General features: G+C 39.2%; 1 protein-coding gene across 1 annotated transcript in view; it reads left to right on the forward strand.

Moving 5' to 3' along the window:
- The window catches only part of Mip (Myoinhibiting peptide precursor), a 196,920-nt gene that overhangs the window by 145,952 nt on the left and 23,605 nt on the right, over positions 1–27,363 (forward strand). The gene's annotated exons all lie outside the window — the stretch shown is intronic.

The following is a 27,363-nucleotide window of genomic DNA, read 5'->3' on the forward strand; positions in this document are numbered from 1 at the left end:
TTTAGGCCCCAAATCCAATTCTGCCCCCTCAAAATTAGGCCCAGTTTAATTCTGCCCTCTCAAATTTAGGCAATATATCTGATTCTGCCCCCTCAAAATTAGGCCCCAAATCTGATTCTGCCCCTCAAATTTAGGCCCCAAATCCGATTGTGCCCCCTCAAAATTAGGCCCAGTTTAATTCTGCCCCCTCAAATTTAGGCAATATATCTGATTCTGCTCCCTCAAAATTAGGCCCCAAAACTGATTCTGCTCCCTCAAAATTAGGCCCCAAATCCGATTCTGCTCCCTCAAAGTTAGGCCCCAAATCTGATTCTGCCCCTCAAATTTAGGCCCCAAATCCGATTCTGCTCCCTCAAAATTAGGCCCAGTTTAATTCTGCCCCCTGAAATTTAGGCAATATATCTGATTCTGCCCCCTCAAAATTAGGCCCCAAATCCGATTCTGCTCCCTCAAAGTTAGGCCCAAAATCTGATTCTGCCCCTCAAATTTAGGCCCCAAATCCGATTCTGCCCCCTCAAAATTAGGCCCAGTTTAATTCTGCCCCCTCAAATTTAGGCAATATATCTGATTCTGCCCCCTCAAAATTAGGCCCAGTTTGATTCTGCCCCTCAAATTTAAGCCCCAAATCTGATTCCGCCCCCTCAAAATTAGGTCCCAAGTTACGCCCATGCGTACATCGTTGCTATTTATCAGAATTTTTCTGTCGAGACACGAAGGGGAGGATTTCCTTCAACTTATTTTGGGTAATGGGAGATTTTCCGTCCACAGCGAGGTAGCAAGAAATGCTATTGATGGAGAAAATGGTTAATGGATTCCAGACTGCCTGCAAACGCAAAACCAATTTCCAAATTTCTTGTTCTTTAAGCCAAGGAAAATTAGCTTTCCTTAATTAATCCCTGCGATCGAAAACGTCGATGGCTTGGTTTCCGCGGACAAAGCGAGGAAGAAAATCCTTTCGTTGGTCGATCGTGTTTGAAGGAAAGGGCATACGGAATGTTCTCATACATTCTTCTATGCCTCTCTTTCTTGTATTTTATATATACATATTCGTCGCTTTAGTACCACTTTTAGACGATGAGGAAACCGATGAAGGAGCAGTCACAAAGGAACACCCGACTCGGACGCTTCGACTCAATTTGATTTCTTGTTTCAAGTCAACTTTTATGCACAGATAGGCTAATTGGGACTGAACATACAGTTTAAAGTGGGATCCGAACCACTATGTGCCTCCACCGGGTATCAGTACCCCTTGATAACAAAGCGATGACTTTACCACTACGCCATCCTGGAGGGCCTGAGACGGTTTGGTTTGATTTTTGTTACTTTTTTCGCTTGCGGCTAATCGCGACGATAAGGATTGGTCATAAGTGAAACTGATAAAGGGGCACTAACAAACAACGCCCACGACTAGGCCTGGATTTGAACCCGGGACCTCTAGCGTCGTAGCGCTTTGCTAAGCACTCCTTGTACCGTACCTTGGACCTTGTACCGTACCTGCTTCAGTCGTCCAAAAATGTTTTTCTCTCGTTTCAGGGATGGTTCAACTATATTTCTTTTTTTTATTTCTTTACTACAGAAAGGGTGTTTAAAAGGTGATGAACTGATGATGATTCGAATTGAGAATGGGCAGTAAAAACGAAGTCGAAAGAAGGTGAAGTTGCAAAAAAAAGCCGTTAAGACCTTAAAGAAGGCTAAAAAAGGGCCAATAAGCCAAAAAACGCCGAAAAAGGCAAAAAAGGGCAAATAGAACCCACCTTTTTCTGGCCTACAATGACTCAAAATGAACATATATTTTGTTGGGCCTCGCCTTCGGACACTAGGAAAGAAAAGGCTTTTTCCTCAACTTCCGAGCCATAGTTACTAGTCAGTTTATTATTATTATTATTTGTGTTAAGTCGGCCTTCGTGGCGGAGTGGTTAGCACAGCGCGCTACTACACCAGAGGTTCCGGGTTCGAATCCCGGCCATTGCGTGTGTGTTCCTTGTGAGAGCCCATCAATTTCATCATCATCGTCACTCATCCTCATCTCCACGATTAGCCAAAAGTGGCAGAAAAAGCTAAGTAAAATGAACAAAAACAATTCTCATTTACCCTCTTCTTATTTTAATCAAGGAACAGACAGATAGAACAAGAGCAAGATATAAATTTTGCCCAGATAAGAGACATTTATTTTTTTCATATTTATCCTTTTTTCGAACAGAGCCGTTAAAGGCTTCGTCTCGCTGCCGATCTAAGTCATTAAAGCAAGGATCGCCCTTTCGTTGTTAGCGAGAGAAACAAATTGTGAAATATTCTCCCGCCTCAGGGAGTTTTTAAAGGGAGAAGACTGGAAAATGATGCTTCATTTCCACCGTCCCTTCTGTTATCTCCACGTGAAGGACAAAATTTAAGGAGGAGAAAATTTCGACCTATTCTTCGTGTTAAGTAATAACCATTTCCAAGGTCAGAAAATATGATTAAATGCACACGCATGTCCATTGCTTAAAGAGTATCTCTTCTTTAGGAAGACGTTATATTTCTTGATGGATTTAGTTTCTTTAAAACTGGATTTGAAAACTATTTTACTGGCTGCGGAATTGATTTTTTAATTTTTTTGCTTTAAAATGTTCAAAAATTGCATCAAAATATCATAACTTTATGTAATCACAAAATCGAGTTATTTACGGAAATGGTAACGTCGTCGCCTTGTAATCAAGGGGTTCCGGGTTCGATACCCGTTCGAGGCACAATGCACAGTAATTCGGATCCCACTTTAAACTGTAGGTCCAGTCACGATTAGCCTGTACATGCATAAGGTGATCTTAAAACATCAATTCAATTCATCTACTCAAAATTGGTGCAAAATAAATAAAATTTGAATTTTGTATAATTTTAAACATATGTAGACTGCGCGAAAATGTCACACGGAATTTTTGCGAACCTCACCTTGAAAGACCAAAATGCCGGGAAAGTATCAACAAGTATCGGTAAATTTATTCCAACCGATACTTTCCGATACTGATACTCATGAGAAACTTCAGGATGATATTAACTCAGTTTATGATTGGGTTAATGCAAACCAAATGACCATAAATTCATTAAAATCATTTGTGCAAACATTCTCTGGGAAAGAAAACTTCAAATTTTTAAATTATTTTATCAGTAATAATATCATCAAACATGTGAAATCCATGTAACATCTGGGCATTATTTTGGACAGATGCTTAAAATTTGAAGACTATTTTAATCACATCGTAAATAAAGGAAGAAAGCAATGTAACTTTATTATAAAAAAATGGAGTTGTTCAAACAACTTACGATTTCTAATTTTAATGTTTACAACTTTTGTCAGACCTATAGTGGAATACAATATTCCGATTTGGTTTTAACATGTAGTACTAAGATGAAACAATAGAAAAATACAAAACAGATTTATCACATTTATATATTACAAATTCAAGCTATTCAAATACTATTATGAGTATGATAACCTGCTGAATCACCTAGAAATACAGACTTGATGTCGGAGCTGAAAAGCGAATTATATCTTATATGGAAGGAATCTTGGAGGGAAATTATATGGTACCAAATCTCCTTCGTATGATATGGCTTAAGGTGAAATCATACAATTTGAGAGGAAATAGCGAATTATTATGTCTTGATAAGAACTACAAAAATAACAAGTATGTTCTGTATCTCATAAACAGTAATAATTCGAATACCGTGTGATAGTTATTGATAATGTTGTTAAAACAATTTCAACTTCATATATAAGGATAATTATTTAAGAAATATTTTATAGTTCTATAGTTGAAATGTAAATTGTATATCCTTTAATGCATTTTTAAAATTCTTGTAGTTATAGGTTATGTTTGCTAAATATTTTGAAATGCTCTCTTGTCCAATACTGTGGTTTTGGATACCTTGTAACATGTAACACTGCTGTATTAAGGCTGAAAAGCTGTTCTCGGCAGTTTAAAAATACTTTTAAATAAATAAATAAATAAATTCCTCAGCATACACACACACACACACACACACACACACAAACATCATGTATACTTATATGTGTTTATGTTTGTGTGTGTCTTCTTCCTCTTGAAGGTCTCTGAACGCCAGAGGTTCCGGGTTCGAATCCCGGCCTGGGAATTGGTGTTTGTCAGTGTTCCTTCATCAATTTAATTGTATTATGACTCATCCTCAGCTTCGCGATTAACCAAAAGTGGCAGAAAGGCGAAGTAAAATGAATGTCTGTGTAGCCAAAGCCCGTTCTGCGACTATAAAAATCGATCATTCCATCGGCGGTAAGGTCTTCCTAAATATATTTTTCCTTTTGGCCTGTAATTTAATTATTTTCGAGGAAAACTGCTATCTGGCATTCTCGGAACCTGTTGATTCCTCTTTAAGTCATATTTTTAAAATTTATTCCACCATTCCTTCGACCTTCCATGTATTTTGGATTTCTTCATTTTTAATTTTGTCTGGTAATGTTACTTCACTTAAGGACTGCAAAAATTTAATTTGTGAACAATTTATTCCAGTTACATCATGTTGAAGAAGAGTCTAAAATTCACCGGTTTTGAAATTTTGGTATCTTATTCGAATTTCTTTCCTCAATTGTTTCCAAAATTTTCAAAAATTCAATTTAATCTATATTTTAGTAAATTTTCTCAACATCCTTTTGGTGTTCGAACTGTGAAATATGGTTCCCAAATTGTACAGAGTCTGTTACCTGCTCAATTATTCCTATCGTTTATTTCTATTTTCACTCTATGAAGTTATTTTATTTATTTAATGTCATTGGCATTGCTTTATCCTCTGAAATTGTCGTTATAATTTCTAAGAATTAAGTTTGAAAACAGACCTTTGTAGATCATATACGTGGGCTGTACGACCCTGTGGCCGAGCGGTTAGCACATCGCGCTGCGACGCCAAGGGTCCCGGGTTCGAATCCTGGTCGGGCTTGGTTGTTTGTGAATGTCCATTCATCAATTTCATCCTTTCATCACTCATCCTCATCTTCGCAAATTAGCCAAGAGGCACAAAACGCGAAGTAAAATAAACTAAATCAATCAATCAATCAATCAACGTGGGCTGTAATTTTATATGTGGCAACACTGTCAGGAAGAGGTGATAAGACCGTGCATGTGCTATCAGACGGTGAGCATTGTCAGTTGTGTGGAGTACCAAGAGTGGTCGGTGCAGCGAGTACTGTTGTGTTTGTACGAGGTTCAAATGAACACCATTTTCTGTACTGCCCTAAAACATGTTTAAAAGGTAGGAAGGCGATTGTGGATCAAAATACAGGTGGCCCGTGGAAAAAAATGCTCGAAAGTGTCATCAAAACTTGCATGAAGCCTGCAAGACCAATGCCTAATATCTGATGGTTGCACAATAGGTAAGTGCATTTCTTAAGGAGGTGTCAGTAAGAACAACCTCAACATGAGGAAAATTGCATCATTCCAGGTTCTCGATATTGCCACGGGTCACCTGCAAGCGCAGGAGGATAATGCTCGTGTATGTATGCCAGGGGCGCCGACTTGTCAAAATTATTGGGGGGGCTCTGATCTCTGAAATAAATTAATGAATGACTCACTCCCTCCCTTCTTTAAGTTTTGGCCTCGGTGTTCGGAATTCCTCAGAAATATCAAAATATTTATTCACAGTTCTAATGCAGAATATTAATTGTCCACGGATGGATATGTCACAAGTTTCGTCAACCATAATAGCAAAATATTCCCGACTTTTAATATCTGCTACCACGGAGCGTAAAACAGATCTTCCTAATATATCAATGATCTCGTTCTGAATGTCATGTGAGAGTCATTTGTAGCCCGAACGTCCCATCCACTACCCTGGTTCATGCACATCGTCTTTTGAAACTCTTTTTAGTAAAAAATTTAACAATACTCATAATTATATACTTAGTATATAGTAATAAGTCATGTGTTTTGCTGTCTCTGGTCATAGCCCCCAAAGTTGATGGTTTAGCGGTCTCAGCCCCCCAAATTGATGGTCTAGAACATTTCAAATGCGTATTTAAAGTTAAGTTCATGTGGCACAATTCAGAGTAAACTTTACAAGAGAAGCAAAATAATACATTAGATCCTCTTAAGCAAAATTATTTTGGGGGCTCTGCCCCACATCGTTAACATTGAGCGGGCTCGAGCCCCCCCCCCCCCAAGCCCCATGGAGTCGGCGCCTATGATACACACACACATAGCCCGGTGTGGGAAAAAGGTCGCTGGTGAAATTGAGACACCTAGAAAACTGATGATTCTGTCATGCATATCAGAGTCTTCCTTGCCCTGCACCAACACTTCTATAACAGTTACGGAAAATGTCCGTAAATTTTCAGGCGTCGTAATCCTTCCGCTTCTTACCTTCGTAATGTGTCACGAGCATTATCCTCCTGCGCTTGCAGCCAGGTAGAAAATCATTTCTGAACAAGTCTGCAAAATCCTGTCACGGAGCGAAAAGCAAAAAAGTTCGAACGGTTATCTTCAGGAGAGAAACCTTCCAGTGTTTCAGCTGCTGCTGGCTCACAATGACGAGATCGAATGTAACGTGTTACAGGACTTTTTTATGCATGGATTGTCGCACGTCAACCTCTAACAATGATTTCCTTTTCCTCTGTGAACAATTCAAGCCTGTGATTCAATCTAAGCACGTACGCTCCAGTAAATGTATCAGGTCGTACCATAAATAATGGTTTTTAGGGCAGACTGGAATCTGGAGCATACCTCGAAGGGTCGAGCGTGAATATGATGTTATTTCCTCTTCTTTTGTTCTCTTTGAGCTTCCCTGCGTACTGTCTTCTCTCTCTCTCTCTCGTTACTTCTCTCTTTCCCCTCGCTTCTCTTTCTTATTCTCTCTCTTCCTTCTTTAATTTCTCTCTCTCTCCCCATTACTCTCTTTCTCTCCCTCTCCTTGCTTCTCTCTTTTTCTTTCTCTACTTTTCTCTCTTTCTCTCTTCGCATCTCTCTCTCTATCTATCTTCGCTTCTCTGTCTCTCTCTATCTTCTCTAATCTGTCTACCTTTCTGTATCTTCGCTTTTCTCTCTTCATTCTCTTATCTCTCTCTCTTCCTATTCTCCCTTTCTTCGTTACTCGCTTTCTCTCTTCGCTTCTCTCTCTATATATCCGCTTCTCTTTCTCTATCTTCGCTTCTATTTTCCCTCTTCCCTTCTCTTCTCTTTCACTCTCTTCACTTCTCTATTGCTCTCTTTCACTTCTCTATTTATCTCTTTCACTCTCTTCACTTCTCTATTTATCTCTTTCACTTCTATATTTCGCTTTCACTCTCTTCACTTCTCTACTTCTCTCTTTCACTCTCTTCACTTCTCTATTTATCTCTTTCACTTCTATATTTCTCTTTCACTCTCTTCACTTCTCTATTTCTCTCTTTCACTGTCTTCACTTCACTATCTCTCTTTTCCACTCTCTTTCCTTCTCTTTTTCTCTATTTCACTCTCTTCCCTTCTCTATTTCTATTTCACTCTCTTCCCTTCTCTATTTCTATTTCACTCTCTACCCTTCTCTATTTCTATTTCACTCTCTTCCCTTCTCTATTTCTCTTTTTCACTCTCTTTACTTCTCTAATTCTGTTTCACTCTTTTCCCTTCTCTATTTCTCTCTTTCACTCTCTTCACTTCTATCTCTCTGAGTCCATGTGCGTGTGGCTGCAAAGAAAGTTAATGATGCGCTGCTTCTGTTTCTGATACAATTGCGAAAGGAAAGTAAGTCACACTAACTTTACAGTTATAAAGTGGAGGGAAAACCCGTGACATAGGATTGGATGAAAAATTAATTAAGATCCGAGACCAGGGTGGATAAGCATCATGATTTTAATTTTTTAAAAAAATATTTTTTGTTGATTTTTTTATATAAATTGGAATTTATATATTTTAAATCGATTTGTTTGATTCTTTTAAAAAACACGCTTAAAATTGCTGGCGTGGTTTTTGGCCATACATAAAATATTTGAACAGTTTGATTAAAGCAAATAAAAATAATTATATAAATATACATTTTTTAGTGTCTGATACTACATATATGAACCTACCGTGGAAATGTTTGTTGAGTGTCTTAATGAAACTAAAATACAAAATTTCAGAAACTTTCCAGTGAAAATGAAATATTCTGGTAGCTAATTGTAACTTAAAATATTTTTTAAAGTATTTGTAGCTGAATTTTGGCATTTTTTAAATTATAGTTTGCAAAATATCAGCTGCCATTTTATTTACAGTGACATTATTTACAGTTTAACATGATTAGTATTTTGTATATTTTTGCTTATATTGAATTTTAATCAAGAGAAATGTATGTATGTTCACAGTTTGCATGTTACATTCATTCGTATGAGCTTTAGACCATCAGTTCATATATTTTGTTACCTTTCTTTTCCTTTCTTAGAATGTAATAAACACTATTAAATTATTACGATATTAATGTACTTTCAACAAAATCCTTATGTACATTATTCTATAAATTATTTATTTTTAAAAAATCACCTGATTTAAGTGATTCCAACTTGACAGAATATAGATAATATAGAGATAGAAACGAAGAGAATGAAAGAGGGAGAAGCAAATAGAAAAGGAAACAAAGAAGCGAGGAGAGAGAAAATACAAATAGAAAAGCGCAGAGAAAGAGAGAAAAGAGAAGATAGAAAAAGACAGAGGAGCGACAAGAGAAAGAGAGAAGCGAAGAGAGAAAAGACAGAAAATCGAATAGAGAGAAAAGAGAATATAAAAGAAAATTAAAAGAGAGAAAAAGAGTGAGAAAGAGGCGAAGACAGGGAAGCGAAGAGAGAAGACAAAAAAACGAAGAAACCAGGGAAATCTCTCGACTACATCAAAGCGTGTTCCAGAGAAACTGTTAAAATAATATAAGCAGAGACGAGGTCTTCAATTTGCGGTACGGGCCGCGAGTTTTCCCCACCAAGAGAACAATTTTTATTTTATCCCAGGCTTAATCTCTTGAGCTAATAAGCAATCTGTTGCCGCCGGAACGGCGTGCAGAAGAGAGAAAAAAATTAACAGAAAAATGAGTAAAAGAAGGCAGCAGAGGAGAAGAAACTGAAGATGGAATTATGAAGATGACACCTCTCCCTCACCGAAACGTTGACAATTTATCTCCGGTTCCTAGTAAAGGGGAGGGATACGTAACGTTCCCCGGGGGGTAAACTCGAGACGGCGACGCTAGAGTCCTCTGGAGGTTTATTCGGTAAATAATTTACTTAATTCTAGACGCGGCTGTAGTCATGTGTGAGATCCGAGATGGGAGGAAGAGAGTGATTTCTGCTTTCTAATCGTCGCGTCCGTTGGCTTGTCCGGATCGGAGTTAACGAGAAATTTCCGCGAAACCGGTACGAAGAAGAAGGGGTGGTCGTGAGAGGAAGAGGGGGGGGAAAGCAAACAGAAGAGTGAAGAAGGGGGGAAGGATACTAAACGTGAAGAAATTGGGGCCTGGTGGGAGTGGAGGCGAGAGGATATTATTCCCGTAACTCAGGAGGAATCTGCTATTCCCGGCGCCGTGAAAAATGCAAATTTAACAGGCAACACTTCTACCGTCTGCGTAAATCTTAACCGGATAGGAGAAGTGCTGTGGGAGAGGAGAAATGTTGCGTACCAGAAAACGTAGGTTTTTTTGCCCTGTGTCGATTTATCTGGTTTTCGAAGGCAGAAGATGGTTGGAAACCGGTGATATTGAACTTGCCGAAGGAAGATTGCTATGGGTTGCATAAACTGGTTAGAAATGTTCTTGCATACATGCGAAGGTGGGGGGTGGGGGGAGTGGAGCAACTGCTACCAACAAAGAGTACGCTTATTACGGTTTAAAAGGCCTCCCCGATGGCGTAGTGGTTGCGTCGTCGCCTTGTAATCAAGGCGTCCCGGGTTCGATACTCGTTGGACGCACATGGCACAGTGGTTCGGATCCCACTTTAAACTGTAGGTTCAGTCCCGATTAGCCTTCCTGTTGTTACGACCTTACTTATTTTGTAACTTTTCAATTACATGTTAAAAGAAAAATTGATATAGTGTTACCTCGAGTTCTTGTTAATGTCTATGATACTACATGTTGTATGGCTCAGGTTGTGACGCATGAACGCGCCAATCAAGGCGTTGTCGAACTAATGTATTAACCTTTCTGTAGCAATCTAATGCAGTTAGCTAGCTTAAGAGAACGGGCATTTATTATGATGTGAATATAGATTCGCCAATCAGAGATTATCAATGTTTGATGAACTAACCTAATTGTAATTAAATTAATGGCGGAACATTTAAATTTGTATATTTTCAAAATGTAAGATTTTATCAACGTTAAAGAAATAATTGTTAACTCAAATGAATATGTAAACTTTCATTGTAAATTATTAATAGCCAAACTATGTATTTTTCAAATATCCTTCTGTTATAATTTGGAATATTGTAATAAGAAATTACCTAAATGCAGGTGTTCGAGGCTGGAACTTTGGGTATGAATACGAAGCAGCAGAGGGAGCCACTCCGCGACTTGCAACTTATTGGCTAGAGCTTGTGACGTCACCAAGCGGACACGAGCGGAAGAAAGCTATGCGTAGAATGTAGCAGATGGACCACGAAACGTGTTGTTTTCATGCATCTTTTGATATTATACACCAAAGCTGTTAATTTAATTTGACAACAAGAGATCAAATACGCGATAGAAGAATACACTTATTCCGAAACAATGCATAGTTTATTTTTTGCGTGATATCTTGTCCCTGTCGGCTGTAGTCCACTGCCGGCTTTTCTTTCCAGCTAACCTATTGCATTTATTTTAAATGTCTAATTCTAAGGAAAGTTCTTGTCCGGGCATATTCTGATATGCATTTTTACTGTTTTTTAGACACGTCCCATTTATCAGCCAACAGTCAGAGATTGCTTTTCGGTCGAATGATACTTCTAATACGAGGGTCACTATTTATATTTTGAGCCTAACAATGATAAAACAGGAATTTGGCATTGAAAACTGCTTTATTGTTTTTCGAAGTATTCTCCTTTATGGTCAATACACTTTTGCATTCGTTTTGTCAAAGCAGTTTTTCCAATCTTCTTGAGACACCTCCATAATATGGTTTTTGAACGCATCAACGGCGTCTTCCGCCGACGAAAATCGTTGTCCACGCAATTTATTCTTGACATTCGGGAACAAGAAGAAGTCATTGGGTGCCAAATCAGGACTGTACGGCGGATGACCCATCAATTCGATTTTTTTACTGTTCATAAAGTCGGTTGTTAGACGAGATGTGTGACAGCTGGCATTGTCTTGATGAAGAATGATCCGACGGCGTTTGTTTGTTTTCCGTATCTGACCAAAGACCTCTGGCAAACAAATTGTTGTGTACCATTCAGAGTTGACCGTTCTACGTTCCTCTAAAGGCACAGTTGCCACATGACCAGTTTTCCTGAAAAAACAGGCGACCATTTGTTTCGATGTGCTTCGAGCGCGAACAACTTTTGTTGGATTGGGTTCATCTTGAAACACCCATACAGTCGACTGCTGTTTACGTTCCAGCTCATATGCATATATCCATGATTCGTCACCTGTTATAATCTTATATACGTCTTTTGAAGCACCACGATTGTATTTATTGAGCATTTGTTTGCACCAATTGACGCGAGCGTCTTTTTGAGTTTTTGTCAAATTGTGTGGGATATTTTATATATGCTGGTGGAACTAATGCCTATGGTTGCCTCAATCTCACAGTATGTCACATGACGATCTTGCAGTATTAGGTTTTGCACAGCAAAACAACAACTGATTTTGGACGACCTTCGCGAATCTCGTCGGTGAGCGAATGGCAGCCACGATTAAATTCGTTATACCAGCGTTTCACAGTGGCAAAGGATGGGGCTTCATCGCCAAATGTGGAAGTAAGTTGATCGATGCACTCTTGTCTTGATAATCCACGTCGAAAATCGTAAAAAAATCATCGCACGAAAATGTTCACGAGTTAATTCCATTTTATTGTTGTCGCGCAATCTCCAAGGCAACATAAACAACACAAATGAAGCTATTGACAAAACATTTGAAGTACGTTATGGTCAATAATGCCAGACGATTCCGTGCAAACGTCAAATCGCGCCTAACTTCAATCAGCGTTGACAAGGCTCAAAATATAAATAGTGACCCTCGTAATCGGAGGTAAATGCAAGCTGAGAATTATAATTTGTTCTCTTATCCACCTGAGTTGAGGATCTAAATTTTTAGATTTTATTTGTAACAATATTTACTACTGCGAGGAATTTAAAAGAAACTTCGGCACTGGCTTCCTATTCTGTAATAGTTACATTTGTTGTAAGAACATAATACATTAATTTACTTTGTATAAATATTACATTATCCATCGCTTTTCCTAATTAAATCTCATACCATATCCAACACACACATAAAATGTGTTTTACTAATAATACAGTGCGCAATTAGAAAATAAGTCTTGTGAAGCAACACAAATATGGCTTCCCCGATGGCCTAGTGGTAGCGCCGTCGCCTTGTAGTCAAGGGGTCCCGGCTTCGATATGTGTAGGCACATAGTGGATAGGATCCAACTTTAAACTGTAGGTCCAGTCCCAATTAGCCTTTCTGTCCAAAAACCGGACTTAAAACGCCAATTCAATCAACAACACAAATATTAAATCTAGTTTTTTTTATTTGGTTTATTTTACTTCACTTTTCTGCCACTTTTGGCTAATTGCGAAGACGAGGATGAGTCATGATGATGAAATTGATGAATGGACACTCACAAACATCCATACCCAGGCCGGGATTCGAACCTGGGATCCTTGGCGTCGTAGCACGATGTGCTAACCACTCTGCCACGGATGGCGGCTATTAAATCTACATGGAAATAGTTTCTGCAGTATGTTTGAGTTGAGTCAAACAAATTTTATAATGTGTATTCTCGCGGCATGTATTCAAATGTGTACTAATACAGGGTTAAGGCCTACCCACCGACTGCCGGCCTCACTTCTACCTGCCAAGGCGGGAGATCATCCAACCCGTTACGAGGTGGCGTGTGGTCAGCACGACGACCCCCAGTCATTTTTGCAAGTTTCCATGACCGCATTACGCTACTCACGTTGCTGAGAAAATCCCCCTCGAGACCAACCACCCTGGGAACGGAATCGTCGTCTTCAGCGTGACAGTCAGATTATTTACCGACTGAACCAACGAGGCTTTTTAAAGCACATAAAAAATAAATTAAAGCCAGCAAAATAGTATTATTTTTGTACGATATCTTTAAATTATAATATAATAGACGTGTATACAACACATTATATTGATAATACAAAAATCATTGATAAATTTTTCCTTGCTTTGATAAGTATGCTTTATATTGAATAGCTTCTTTGGACATTATTTACATGACAGCTCTTCTCCTTGATTGACGAGAAGATTGAAATGATGTGCAGGGGAGAAACATCTGTCCTGTAAGTCGTACATTATATTTTCAGCACAATTTCTCAACAAACGCACATAAGTAAAGTAACACAGTGCAATTGTTAATTAGTGTTGGCTACCTACGAGATGTTCAAAGTATTATTCTCGCGGGCGATGTTTCAATTTCAAAGCTAATAAATCTTATCTTGCACTCAATATTCAATGAAGCAATACTTAGAAACTCAGGATTGTGTAAAGGTTTTTGAAAGTTGCATACGTGATGATATGGAAGGCGAGTGTGGAAGTAAGGCCAGAGGCGCAACCACGAATTTTTGTCTGGAGGGGGCAAGTGCCAGGATAAACGTACCAATCATAATAATAGTAATAATAATAACATTAATAATGGCATTATTATTACTAGTGGTAGTAGTAGTAGTATCAAAGACGTTATTATCCTCATATATTACGCAAAGGGAGGTAGATGTCTGTGCTAAAGCATTTATTTGGAACAAACTATTTGAAATATTTTTTTCAACACCAAAAATTTTACATTAGCTAATAATTGAAAACAAGCACACAAACTGTATTTTTGAATGGCAGAAAATGAATGATAAATGCATGCCGAAGATATTTTTCTTGTACATATAACATGTATAATTTTCATATGTTTTACACATATGCAACATGGAGCGACATAAAATAAGAAAATACACTAAATTATGCTAACACTAAATTATGTACGTATTCAAAGTTTATTCATTACATATATACAAAACATATTATTTAAATACACCACATTACAGAAAACAATTATATTGCGAGCGAAGCGAGAAAGAAAATTTTTAGATCCAATTTTTGCAATTTAAAACAATATTGATTTAATAGGGAACAAATAATATCACATGGCGCCAAGGCATTCTCTCTTCACAACTTTTTTTTTTTTTAAATTTAGATTATTTGGTGCCCATGGCCGACTCCCGCCGCCCCCTAGCTACGGCTCTGAACTTGACGAGACTGAGAAAATGCATTTTACGAAATGCATTTTTATTTGTATAAAATTTGAAATAGAAGGGGGCAATTGCTCCTTTGTGCCCCTGCAGGTGCCTTTGGCCATCAATATTTGCCCCTCCTAGAATTGACTTCCGTCGAAGGTTGTGTTCAATGCCCCCCCCCCCCCCCTGTGGTTGCACCACTGAGTAAGTCCGAAATTTGGAGGAACAAATTGAATCAATCCTGCTGCAGCAACTTGTTTTTTTGGGAAGCGATGATCACTTTATTCCAGGCGATGTTCTTCTATTATTATTGCACGTGCGAAGAGCACAAACAGGGTGATTTGTTCTCACTCTACCGGCATTCAAGAAAAGGTGTGTATAAGTAAATAATCGACCATTTATCTCAAGCTTCCGTATACACTAACGAAGTTAGTTCCATTCTGTCCTCTTAATGACGTCATAGCGCGCACAGAATCATGGGAGAAAATCTCGGAACCTCGGGAAAGGCCTACCTTATAAAGGTACCTTGACGAAGCAGCTTGGTCTGTGAGGAGGTCTGTTCTGGTGTCAGTCTAGGAAGAAGTGAATAGGTGCAAGCCGCTCTTCTGTAAAACCTAGACTGGCCAAATAGGAACGGTCTAATCTAGGAAGAAGTGAACAGGTGTATGCCGCTCTTCTGTAAAACCTAGCTTTGGGCCACCCTAGTTTGACCTTTCTAGTAAGTTTTAAATTATCTACTAACAAAGGATCTTCAAGTTCCAGTTACGAGTTACCTAAACACTGGCTGTAAGTACTCAAGCGGTAAATAAACATTTGATTAATTCTTCACGACTTTGGTTGGATTTGTTCTGCACCTACCCTGAAGATAGGTTTCAGTGCAGGCCTTCAGAGCTTCAATGCTCCCGACTATAGGAGTAAAGGGTGAGGAAAGTTACTAGGAACGTAACACTGTGCATAAAGTGGACTTGAAAACAACATATCAATCAATATTCCGGTTTAAAGTTATTGATTGATTTGGGTTGTTTTACTTTCATTTTCTGCCACTTTTAGCTAATCGCGACCATGAGCATGAGCGATGAGACTAAGTTGTTGCTTTAAGGCAACTTTATGCACAGATAGGCTAATCGGAAGTGGACCTACAGTTTATAGTGGGATCCGAACAACTACGTGCCTCCACCAGGTGTATAGCTCGGGACAACTTGATCACAAGGCGACGACGTTACCACTACGCCATCAGGGAGGATCTTGATGAGTGGACACTAACAAAAAAACAAAAGAACACACATGCCAGTAGGGTGTAACGAAAAAAAAATATTTAGAAATTCTAATAGTGCTAAAAAGTTGCATTATGATGTAAAAACGACAAAAATGAAATTTGACGTTAATTGGAGCAAGTACGATAAAGTTTCATAAATTTGAATTTTTTTTGTATATTGCAACCCTTTCTCTAGTTTCTTATTTGCCCAAATCCAAAAGTTCGTACTTTTATTCCTTTTTATTAATAGAACAAACGTTTTTCGGGGGGTTTTGAATTAATGGTGAGCATAAAAAAAATAATTATTAAAATATTAAATGTTAAACCCGCCAAAAACGTTTCTTCTATTAATAAAGTGGCATAAAAAGTACGAACTTTTGGATTTGGGCTTTAGTAGATCAAATAAGAAACTAGAGAAAAAGTTAGAAAAAAAAATTATGAAACTTTATCGTACTTGCGGCACCTCAAGACATGCTCCGATTACCGTCAAATTTTATTTTGGTCGTTTTTACATCAAAAGGCAACTGTTTCGCACTATTAGAATTTTTATTTTTCGTTCCACCCTAATGGCCCAGGCTGGGATTTCAATCCAGTACCCTGACGACGTAGAGCGTCCGCTTTAGCCAACCACGAAGGTTGGCTAAAGTTATTGATTTCTAGTTTCAAGTCCACATTATTCACCAAGAGGCTAGTCGAGGCTGGCCTCCCTGATGGCGTAGTGGAAACGTTGTCGTCGTGTATTCAAGGGGTCCCGGTGGCAAATGTTCGGATCCAACTTTAAACTGTACACACAGAAAACTAAATGCATCATATAGATTTATGCACCAGAATGCATCGATTGATGCACTAAAATGTGTTTTGTAGCTTCTTCAAAGAATCAGATTCACATTTGATGCATTTTGGTGCATTTTTGTATGTCGTGAAAGAAACACCAAAGTGCATCATTTGATTCTAGTGAGGATTTTTTTTCAGTCGAGATGCACTTCAATGCATTAGCTGATGATCCTTGATGCACCTTCCTGCATCTTTTTGGATGATGCAACTTAAACGTTTGGTCTGAGGTAATGACTTTTATGTAGCTCAGACGAAACGTTCAAGTGCATCATGAAAAAAGATGCATTCTGGTGCATCAAAACGCATCAAGGTGCATCAAAACGCATGAGCTGATGCATTAAAGTGCGTCTCGACTGAATCCTCACTTGAATCAAATGATGCACTTTGGTGTTTCTTTCACGACATACAAAAATGCACCAAAATGCATCAAATGTGATTCTTTGAAGAAGCTACAAAACACATTTTAGTGCATCAAATGATGCATTCTGGTGCATCAATCGATATGATGCATTTAGTTCTCTGAGTGTAGGTCCAGTGCCAAATACCCTATCCGTGTATAAAATATACTTAAAATCTGAAACAAACCATTATGTGCATCCACCGAGCATAACCCTTTGATTACAAGGCGACTATGTTGCCACTACGTCATCAGGAAAGCCCATTAAGCTCGTGAAAAGATTTCTGAATAGAAGAATAACCACGAAAAGACTTCTTAATATCAGGATATTCGCAGAAAGAATAAGAGTTAAACTGAATAAGCTCGAATAGAATGAGCAGCGTCGGAATATTCGTGAAAGAAATAGTAGGACAATACAACTCCAGTGAATGCAATTAGCGTAAATTAGGAATAGATTCGACTACATCCGTAAAAAGAATTGAATGCGAACCAGCTGTTTAATCTGTGCAGTAATTTCTAGGACTTCCTTCACTATATTCTCTTTTGAGTGTGCTTGTCAGTCAGATTTCGAGAAGGCCCTCGATCGTGGTACCTGAATGCACACTCCATCACGCTACAGTAAAGATGTTCCTTTTCAAAAACAGACCGAGGATATATTATGACAGCCTTGCCTAGGATGAGAGGTATTACATACTAATGATATGGGCAAAGAAAGAACAAAATTCTTGGCATTTCCCGTTTCGTAAAGCTGATCTTAACAATACCTTCCCATCGTCTTATAGTCAAAGCTACAACGTTCGATCCCTTCAAATCGGAAAATCCGCTTCGGTTTTGATTTATTCGTCTTTATTTTCCCTCTGTTTTCATATTTTCCTTGCCTTCTATGCTTCACTTCTTGACTTCATTTCGAATCTCTGACAAATGATTCTTCTATTTCGGAAAGAAACGAGCGAGTTATATTGAGAGAAACGTGATATCGTCGAGTAAAAACTCGAAATTTCTCTCTGGACTGCTTGCAATTTGTATCTACCCGCCTTCTTTGTCTATGACAGGCAACGAACGAATTCTTAACAACCGGAGAATGAAAGCGAGATCAGCGCTTTCCTCAAAGCCTCGACATTGATTTATCTTTCACTTGAAAACCCTCACGTCCAAAGCCGCACAGTCGCTGGAGTATGGTGCTATGCGCGTTTCTGTAAACTCTCCCCACGAACACGATGCTACCCCTAGAAGTGTGTTCTGCTTTACTTGCTCTGGAGTGAGTGACCTGCCTTGGCTCGACCTGTTATGTATTTTCGTTACTTCCCCAGGCAAATAAGTTGTATTACACAATCAAAACTAACAAAACGGTTCGATCGAATTAAGGAGTTTTTTGAGTTCGTGTTTTGAGTCCACTTTGTGCACATTAAGGCTAATCAGGACTGGACCTACAGTTCTAAGTGGGATCCGATCCACTATGTGCCTCCACCGGGTATCGAACCCTGGAACCCTTGATTACAAGGCGACGACGCTACCTCTGCGCCATCGGGGAGGTCCAATCGAATTAAACACACAGAATAACTACCGTATTCTTTACCATGGATATTAGGGAAAACTCAGTTGTTTTATTTCAATGACACCCAGACGTTCAGTTTAAAAATACATTTATTTCGTGGATCAAATATATACAAAGAATTACATAAGAAATAACCCCCACATTAAAATAATGACATGATCCAATTAATTAAATACTATACCTGAGGAAATAAAGGAGTGGTTTCTTTCAGTGGCTCAAAAACAAGTTTCTTTAAAAACAACAATAGTATCTTCCAGTAACTGAACGTTGGCTTGTCGCCAAAGATTCAAAAATTTTTACGTGGACTGCTTATGAATGATCGGCCGCTAGCCATGAAGCTAGCCACAGCCACTCTATACCGACGTCGAGAAAACCTTCAAGGTCTCCCCTCTTGTCCAAGAAACGTTAGAATTCCGATGCCCTCTATTCCACCGAATCCTTTATATAAGCCCTCCGAAGGATAACCAGTAAACTGGAAATTTCCACCCTTAATGACTTGAAGGTAAAATGATTTTAAAATTAACCGCCCTCCGGAACCCTGCTTCCAGTAACGTAGAACAAGCCACTACAGGATGGCTCAATAAGTCACCCTCAGTACAGGGCCGCTGCGGCATGGAATTTGAAATTGGCGATGACCAATCATTGCCTGGCCAAGGGGAACCACATTGACGCCACCCACACGGTCGGCGGCCATCTTGATGTCCGCCATCTTGAATTCAACTTCAGAATTTTAAATAGGAAGGGGGTCGTGCGACATATCAAAATGGGCTAGAATTTCACGAGAAATGCAATGGTGACGGTTTTTTCGACGTATCTTTAACCAGTAAAAAGTTATGACTGAATTCTTGTAGCAATTTGCTCCTTTTCGAGGTGTTAGAAAAATGCCTTACAATTTGTTTAGCGCATCAGTAATGCATCGAGATCAAAGTGACGTCTAGGGAGAGACGTTCGCAAGCCATTGCACATTATTTTAATCGGATACATCCATGAAGAGCTGCTCATTATGAATGGTTGTTGCGAACAATTTACAGTGTGACGCTTCCATTGAATTAAAAGTCCTTCACAGTGACAAGGCTAATGTTTATGTTCAGAAGGAAGTTCATAAACAGAATATTCGATGCTTTTTATCTGATAACTAACTATGGACAAAAACTGGTTCATAACGTTCCCATAAGTGTTCTGGTGTTCTTCCCTATTGAAAAAACTCTGTAAAAAGTACCTTCTTCCATAAGCAAGGATAAAAAAACCTGTTTATTTAACAAATCCAAGTAGCCCTAAGCATTTAAGGTTCCGTTGATGGAAAATTGACTAACCAATCGTGTTCCACACAGCACGTCACACCATTAACTTACCAACACTAACCATTCAGATTTGATCTGTCAAAAATGGGTTATCAGTAATGGCCACCCTGTAGTACTTTAAAACTGCATAAAGAAAGCGGTTACATTGGTATTAAAAACCCATCCTATTTAACGTGCATAAAAACTAATAGAAAAAAGGATCATGTAGTGAATCTATAATTACCAGTGGTATATCTACTCAGTTGAAACATCCTATCAACAGTACCATTAATTGCTAGTCTATTAAAAGGGTTTAAGAGGGTGACGCTTTCTCAAGATAATAAGTCACACATTATAGATTAAAAAATAAGAAAGGGAATCCCCGAAAATAGCCCAGCCTCCACCAGCATACAATCAGGGGTATGAGCTTGTTGTCCTAGCACCTGAAATTTAAAAAGGACGTCATATCCCGTTGAATTTCGGTTCCCCCGTCTTACTTTTCCTCTATTTATTAATAGAGCCTCCCCGATAGCGCAGTGGTAGCGTCGTCGCCTTGTAATGAAGGGTTCCGGATTCGATACCTGGTGGAGGCACATATTGTTCGGATCCTACTTTAAGCTGTACGTCCAATACCGATTATCCTTACTGTGCACAAAGTGGACTTAAAATCAGTGTTGCCACATGAAGGGAAATTTCCCTTTATGAAGGGAAATTCGAACCAAAATTTGAACGAAATGGGATGAAAAATACCAAAATTCCATGGAAATTTTAAGACACCAAACTCAAAAATAATGCAGATTAGTACAGATTATGTACTATTTATTACTATTATTTTTAAAGATTCTTAGTGAAGGGAAAAACAGTGCAAAAAGGGGAATTTTGAACCTTGGAAAGAGGAATTATGCCGTCAGATTGTGGCAACACTGCTTAAAACACCAAATCAACCAATCAATTGAACCCAGGTGCCTAGGCGTCATAGCTCGATGTCCTAACCACTCTGGCACGGGGGTCGGCGCGTACCATTTGTTTCAAGAGATCGAGATTTTCATTCTGGCTTAGCTTGTTGCACTAAAAAAACATTGAATGAAAATTCTGCAATAAACCAAAAAACTTCAAAATCAAAGGCAAAATTCTTGTCAGTACCGGAACTAAGATTTGCGAGGTACACAAGCAAAGAAGGGAAAAGGTGAATGCACTAATAAAGGAAGAAACTGCGATACTCCAAGAAACAAGATAGGATCATGAAACGACGAGTAGAGTCATTGTTGATCTACGTCATTGTTACAAACAAATCCCACCGGTAATTCGGCCAACAATACCCTATGAGGTCAACCTCTCTTCCAAGATGATGGAAGCAGTTTAGACTACCCTGTTCGAGGCGACATTTCGAATCCATTGTCCGCCATGTTTTGTTAGTGCTCATGTTGTGGGGAGGGGGTGACCACGGACGCTCGTTTGGTCCTGATATTACAACAGAAACGTTGTCTCTGTGTTTGGAAGTTTCTCTGTGGGAAATCCATTAAGATGACGTCATCTCACTTCGCTCATCCTGGTCTGAATCGACTCTTGCCCTCTGACCAGTGATGTGCGTCTACGCGTAAACAACGGTAGTCTACATTCTACACTTAAATTACGTAATCTATGTAAATAACATGGCGAAAGGTGATAACTTAGCAAAGGGCACCGTGGAATTAAAACAAATTATACTGAGTATCAGTTGCTGATGTGAGAGAACTTTTCATACTTTTTCTTCCAAATTTGAACAATTTCTCACCTAGGAAGAAACCTAATATAGGAAATATTCTAGTGTTTTATGGGAAGAAGACCACTCTTGCCTCACGACTGCCATCTGTTGTTGTTTCTTGCATACTATTTATCTTCTTCCATAGTTGAATAGAAGAGAAGATACATTTGTTGTAAATAGGATTCTTTTCATTTCGTTAAGAACCAATATAGTTGAAAATGTCACTTTATTTTCATGAAACCCTTGAAAATTAATTTTAATGCACTTTAGATTGTCTACGTAGTCTATGTAAACTACAACCCAATGTAATCTACGCGTAGATTACGTGTAGACAACGCATGTAGACGTAAACTTATAGTCTACGGCACATCACTGCCTCTGCCCTTGCCCTCTCTATCTCCAAACCAAAGATCATAAAGGTAAAGGTAAAGTGCTCCCCTGTGCATAGCACCACGGCATGAAGGCGTATAGGGGGTGTGGGGGTAACGCCCCACACTTTCTTGATCCGGTCATGAGTGGGGGTGATGTGATCAGCATCACGCCCCTGACCGCCTTTACCCCCTAGGGTTTTCCCCAGGTACCCATGTTATTCGACGCTGGGTGGGCGCCGGGGCCGCTTCCATCGTTTGAAAAGTTCCAGGACTTGAACCGGCCGGGGATCGAACCAAAGATCATGTAAACAATAAATCCCCCGAAAGCGTGATCTAGTGTTTAAGTCTTACGGAGTTTTCATGATGAATTATTCTCCGAGTATAGGCGTTTCCGTGACCTTGAATCAAACTGGCAGGGTGGATGAAGTGACCCAAGTGACAATGTGAGATAAGCAACCCCGTATCGTAAACCGCGCCATTAAAATGTTATAAGCGAATACTAGCTGGGGCTGCCTGTGACAGGGGAATAAGACAGGTGAGAGATGCGGCTTCTAGATTTAATACAGGATTACTACAGTGTATTATAACACTCTATTGCAAAAACGTTACAGTAGGTGCTCAAAATGGCGGCTCCAGCGTCAGCGGCCAGTTCGTTCCCCTGATCTGACCCCACTCGATTTTTTGTGGGGTCACGTCGCAAGTGGGGAGGACATACTGGCAAGAATCCTTGCTGCCTGATATGTCGTCATAACTACTCCAGGGATGTTAGAGCGAGTGCGACAGAGCGACGCAGTCATGCATGCCAGCACCTTCCATTCTCATGAGAAATTACATGTATATAATTTTTTTATCTCTTATTTCTGAACAGTTTTTCATTATGATTGGTGTGCCATAAAGGGTTGGATGCCTAGAAAGTGGAGAAAGTTTTAGAATTACTGCACGAACTTATTTTAGTAACTATTATTATAGAGCTGGGACTTTAAATTGTCCCACACATAAGCTCCACTTTTCACCGTGCGATAACATCACTGGGGAGATGAATCATTTTCGACACATTCGTATGTTGTTTCATTGCATCAAAAGTATTAATTATCTTTCTCGAAATGAACAACACTTCAGCTTGCTGTTATGGAATCGTCACCTTTGTTTATTTGCAATGGGAACGAAATAACAGAAGGTGGTGTTGCCATGGCAACAAGTAGTATTTTAGTTTTTCCTGTGTTTTGGCGCATATTGCAATGCACGCCACTTTTCTTAATTCGTTCGCAAAAGACTGATTTAATGTTATGCCTGGTTTGAAGGATATAACCTTCTCACGTATAGGAATTACTATAAAACTACTATATTATCAAAACACTTGACGAAAGTACACAGTTCATTCTCACACATAATGCAGCTTCTAAGTTATTACAATTAACAAGTGCACATCAAAAATCAAATTTCATCCAATCATGCTTTTCAGAACATTCACGGCAAGAAACTGTTACAAGGGTTATACACTACAGGTAAGTCCCTTTCCAGATCAAATTGGACAGATTGGACAACTACCAAAGTTCCGCTGTACAACAACAACCCGGTGGAGGCACATACTGGTTCGGATCTCACTTTAAACTGTAGGTCCAGTTCCGATTAGCCTTATTGTGCATAAAGTGGACTTAAAAACATCAACTGAACTCAACCCAACTCCGCTGCGCAAAAACCAATAAGACACAACATATGTGAAATAACTATAACAATGTCTAACAATGACATTTGTGAAAACTTACTGAAAATCAGTGGCGGCGATTAGTGGGACCGATGGGGGTAGTTGCTCCCCTACTTTTCGTCTTTTTTGCCCCCGCCCTATGCTAAACCTTATCTCCCAAGGGAAAATAAGCTATCCTTGCCCAACAGTTTTCACACATTGTTCCCCCAAGTTTTGGAACCAAATCGCCGCCACTGCTGAAAATCATAAGTACAGTACTTTTAACGTGTCGTTACAAAGAGATATTTGTCGATATAGCGGGGGGAAATTCCCGGAATATCGACCATGCTTCACGGCATCACTTTCTCTTGGCCTACCTATTGGAACGTTGTGCTTGTTCCCCTGTGCACAAAGGCATAAAGCAATACTTGTCATGGGTGAAATTACAACCCAAACACGCAATTTGCAAGAAATGCTTCAAACGGTAAACGCTATACGTAACCTACCTGCCAATCTGCACAAATGAATAGGTGCCCCCTCGGTGGTCAAATTTCGAATGTGTGTGTGTGAATTAAGAAGTTTGGATGCGTCAGCACTTAGGCAGTGGCCGCGGTGGCTCAGTCGGTAACGCGTCTGACTACCATGCTGAAGGTCCGATGGACCTAACGATGGAAGCGGCCCCGGCGCCCACCCAGCGTCGAATAACATGGGTACCTGGGGGAAACCCTGGGGGGTAAAGGCGGTCAGGGGCGTGATGCTGATCACATCACCCTCACTCACGACCGGATCAAGAAAGTGTGGGGCGTTACCCCCACACCCCCTATACGCCTTCATGGCGTGGTGCTATGCACAGGGGAGCACTTTACTTTACTTTACTTTGGATGCGTCAGCACTTAGGCTATTACGGGGCCCAGCTCCTTATCATAACAAAAATAAAACATATTTCTGAGGATTAAAATATTCTTACCTTGGATAAAAGCTGAGGCTGTAAAAAGGCACTCGGCATGTATAGAAGCAATACACAGGACAACACACACACAGTCCTACGAAGATTATACTGACGCCAGAGCTTCGTAAGTTTGGAAAATGCAGTCCAGGTGGGAAGCATCAATTTATATAACTAAGTCCTATAAACTGCCCAAATAAACAGGCAAAAGGCACCAAACATTCGGAAAATAGGCTCGACGACAGGCATTAAAAATAAAAATGGTTTAGAATAAGTTGGCTATATAATAGTGAAAAACGGCAAAGTCAATTTCTCTCACCCAATATTTAATAGTCCCATAAAATTTAACGGCTGTAATTTCATAAGGCACGCATTTGTTTGTTAATTTACGTCATATTTCTTCCACTTCTAGCTAATCGCGACGAGGAAGTTATAATCACTCACAAGGAAGATCCATGCGTGGCCGAGGATTCGAACCCAGGAACGAAGTGACTGGCCTCAGTTTCGACGGTTCAATGGACATCGCTGTGTACAGTGTTGCCACGTTCCACGTACATCTTTGCTCCGTTGAATAAAAATCTGTATAATATCGGTTTCGCAAAATGAATTGACAATGATAATGGATTTTTAAAACAGATACAAAGAGCTTCAAAACAAGACTAATGTTGTATTTGTAGGACTACCCAATACTAAGCAAAAAGTTGTTTCGCAAAATTGATAAAAACGATTTTAAAAAAACCTGAAAATTAAGAATTGTGATTAGAACCTTTCTGCCTGAACCGCACTAAAATTTCATCACGATTAGCCACCCGTTTTTTTGTTTTTTTTAAATTTCAGAGAGCGGTGGTTTGCAAAACTACAAAAAAAGGCCCTTTTTTGTCCTCACGACGATAAAAATAGAAGGCATACTTGACAAAAATTGGTTAGCATAGATTACCGCACATTACATGACCTAATTTTTCATGTAACTCGTTTTTATGTAGTTCTACTGGTAAATTTAAATTGGAGTCCAAATTACGCAATAATACGTCTTTGTCTTTTCTTTTCCTATGAATACTTCTCTACTGATCATAAACTTATTTTACCAGACCTTAATGCTCTTTCCAAATGGAGAGGCTTAATGATTTTTTGTTCTAAAATTGTTTATGTTTGTTTAACAGATCCTGTTTTAGTCAATTTGTTGCATCTTGTGCTTTGTGCTGCATTTCCATTTTCCTGAATAAACATATGCAAAGTGCTACTATAACAACTATAGACATCTAGCGGTGTCTATAGAAGTTTTTCTGCGTTGATTGCAATGCGAAATACCACAAGTTTCTAACTTTAACAGTCTTTTCCTTCTTTAGTTATTAATAGGGACCTTGACATTTCGTAAATGCGATGGCACCGGAAAAAAATTAATTTTTTGCAAAAATATGTTTGTTTGTGTGTACAGTTGCATATTCGAAACACATTTTTCGTGCATTTGAATTCGAGAAATAACGCAAATTTGGGATCAAATGCGAATTGTGGGCTTTTTCGCAAATACCAACACATTTTGTCGTTCAACATTTCTTGGGTTCTAGGCATAAAAAATAAAGTGTGCCATATTTATGCGTGTATATGCGCACGTTTTTTTTCAAAAAATTATCTCCTCCAAAAACTATGGTGCGTAATCATACATGGAATAATTCTGGTAGTAACATGAAACCATATGTGAACTGGTGTTTCCCACGACTTTCCACCCCCTATCGGAACGTTTTGCATCAGCGAGCAAAACGATGGAGTTCTGACGGGAGATCGAGTTTGCACCTGCAGTCAGACGGGAACCATAACATCAGTACTTGTCGCGCGAAGAAGGTTTTTCAAGCCCGAGCGAAGTGGCTTGATTTTGGCGGTGATTGAGTGTACACCTACCGCCACAGACGAGCCCATACATCGGTATTTGTCATAACTTCCTCAAAAATAGCTTCCAACGTATGAATCATGAACAGGCGTACGCCATGTGACTTACAAATTAAAATATATATTTAAAAGAACAATGAAAGTTTAAGTTTAGATACGTTTGGCAGAAAAATCGTGCTAAAATAAAAACGCGAATTTTGGAAAAATATAATATCGTGGTCCTTAGTTATTAATGACTGAAATGAGATAGGGGCTTCTGAAACAAGCTCTATTGCCAGAAGTGGTTAATCGTATAATTGCTTCAGTTTCATTTGTTTTTTAACCGACCTCCGTGACAGAGTGGTTAGGGGTCCCAGATTCGAATTCCGGACTGGCATGGGTGTTTTATGTGAGTGTCCCTTCATCAATTTCATCATATCATCACTAGCGCTAAGCCGATACTACTTTGAACCGATACCGATGCCGATATTCTCACCGATACCGATACTCTCATTGATACCGATACCGATATTCTCACCGATACCGATGCCGATATTCTCACCGATACCGACACCCATATTATCACCGATACCGATATTCTCACCGATATCGATATTTTCACCGATACCGATACCGATATTCTCACCGATACCGATATTCTCACCGATACCGATGCCGATATTCTCACCGATCGATATTTTCACCGATACCGATACCCATATTATCACCGATGCCGATATTCTCACCGATATCGATATTCTTACCGATACCGATATTCTCACCGATACCGATATTCTCACCGATATCGATATTCTTACCGATAGCGATATTCTCACCGATACCGATATTCTCACCGATCGATATTTTCACCGATACCGATACCCATATTATCACCGATACCGATATTCTCACCGATATCGATATTTTCACCGATACCGATATTCTCACCGATACCGATGCCGATATTCTCACCGATCGATATTTTCACCGATATTGATACCCATATTATCACGGATACCGATATTCTCACCGATACCGATATTCTCACCGATACCG

Source organism: Lepisma saccharinum, chromosome 10 (genome assembly GCF_977018435.1).
Source record: "Lepisma saccharinum chromosome 10, izLepSacc3.1, whole genome shotgun sequence".
Lineage (NCBI taxonomy): Eukaryota > Metazoa > Arthropoda > Insecta > Zygentoma > Lepismatidae > Lepisma > Lepisma saccharinum.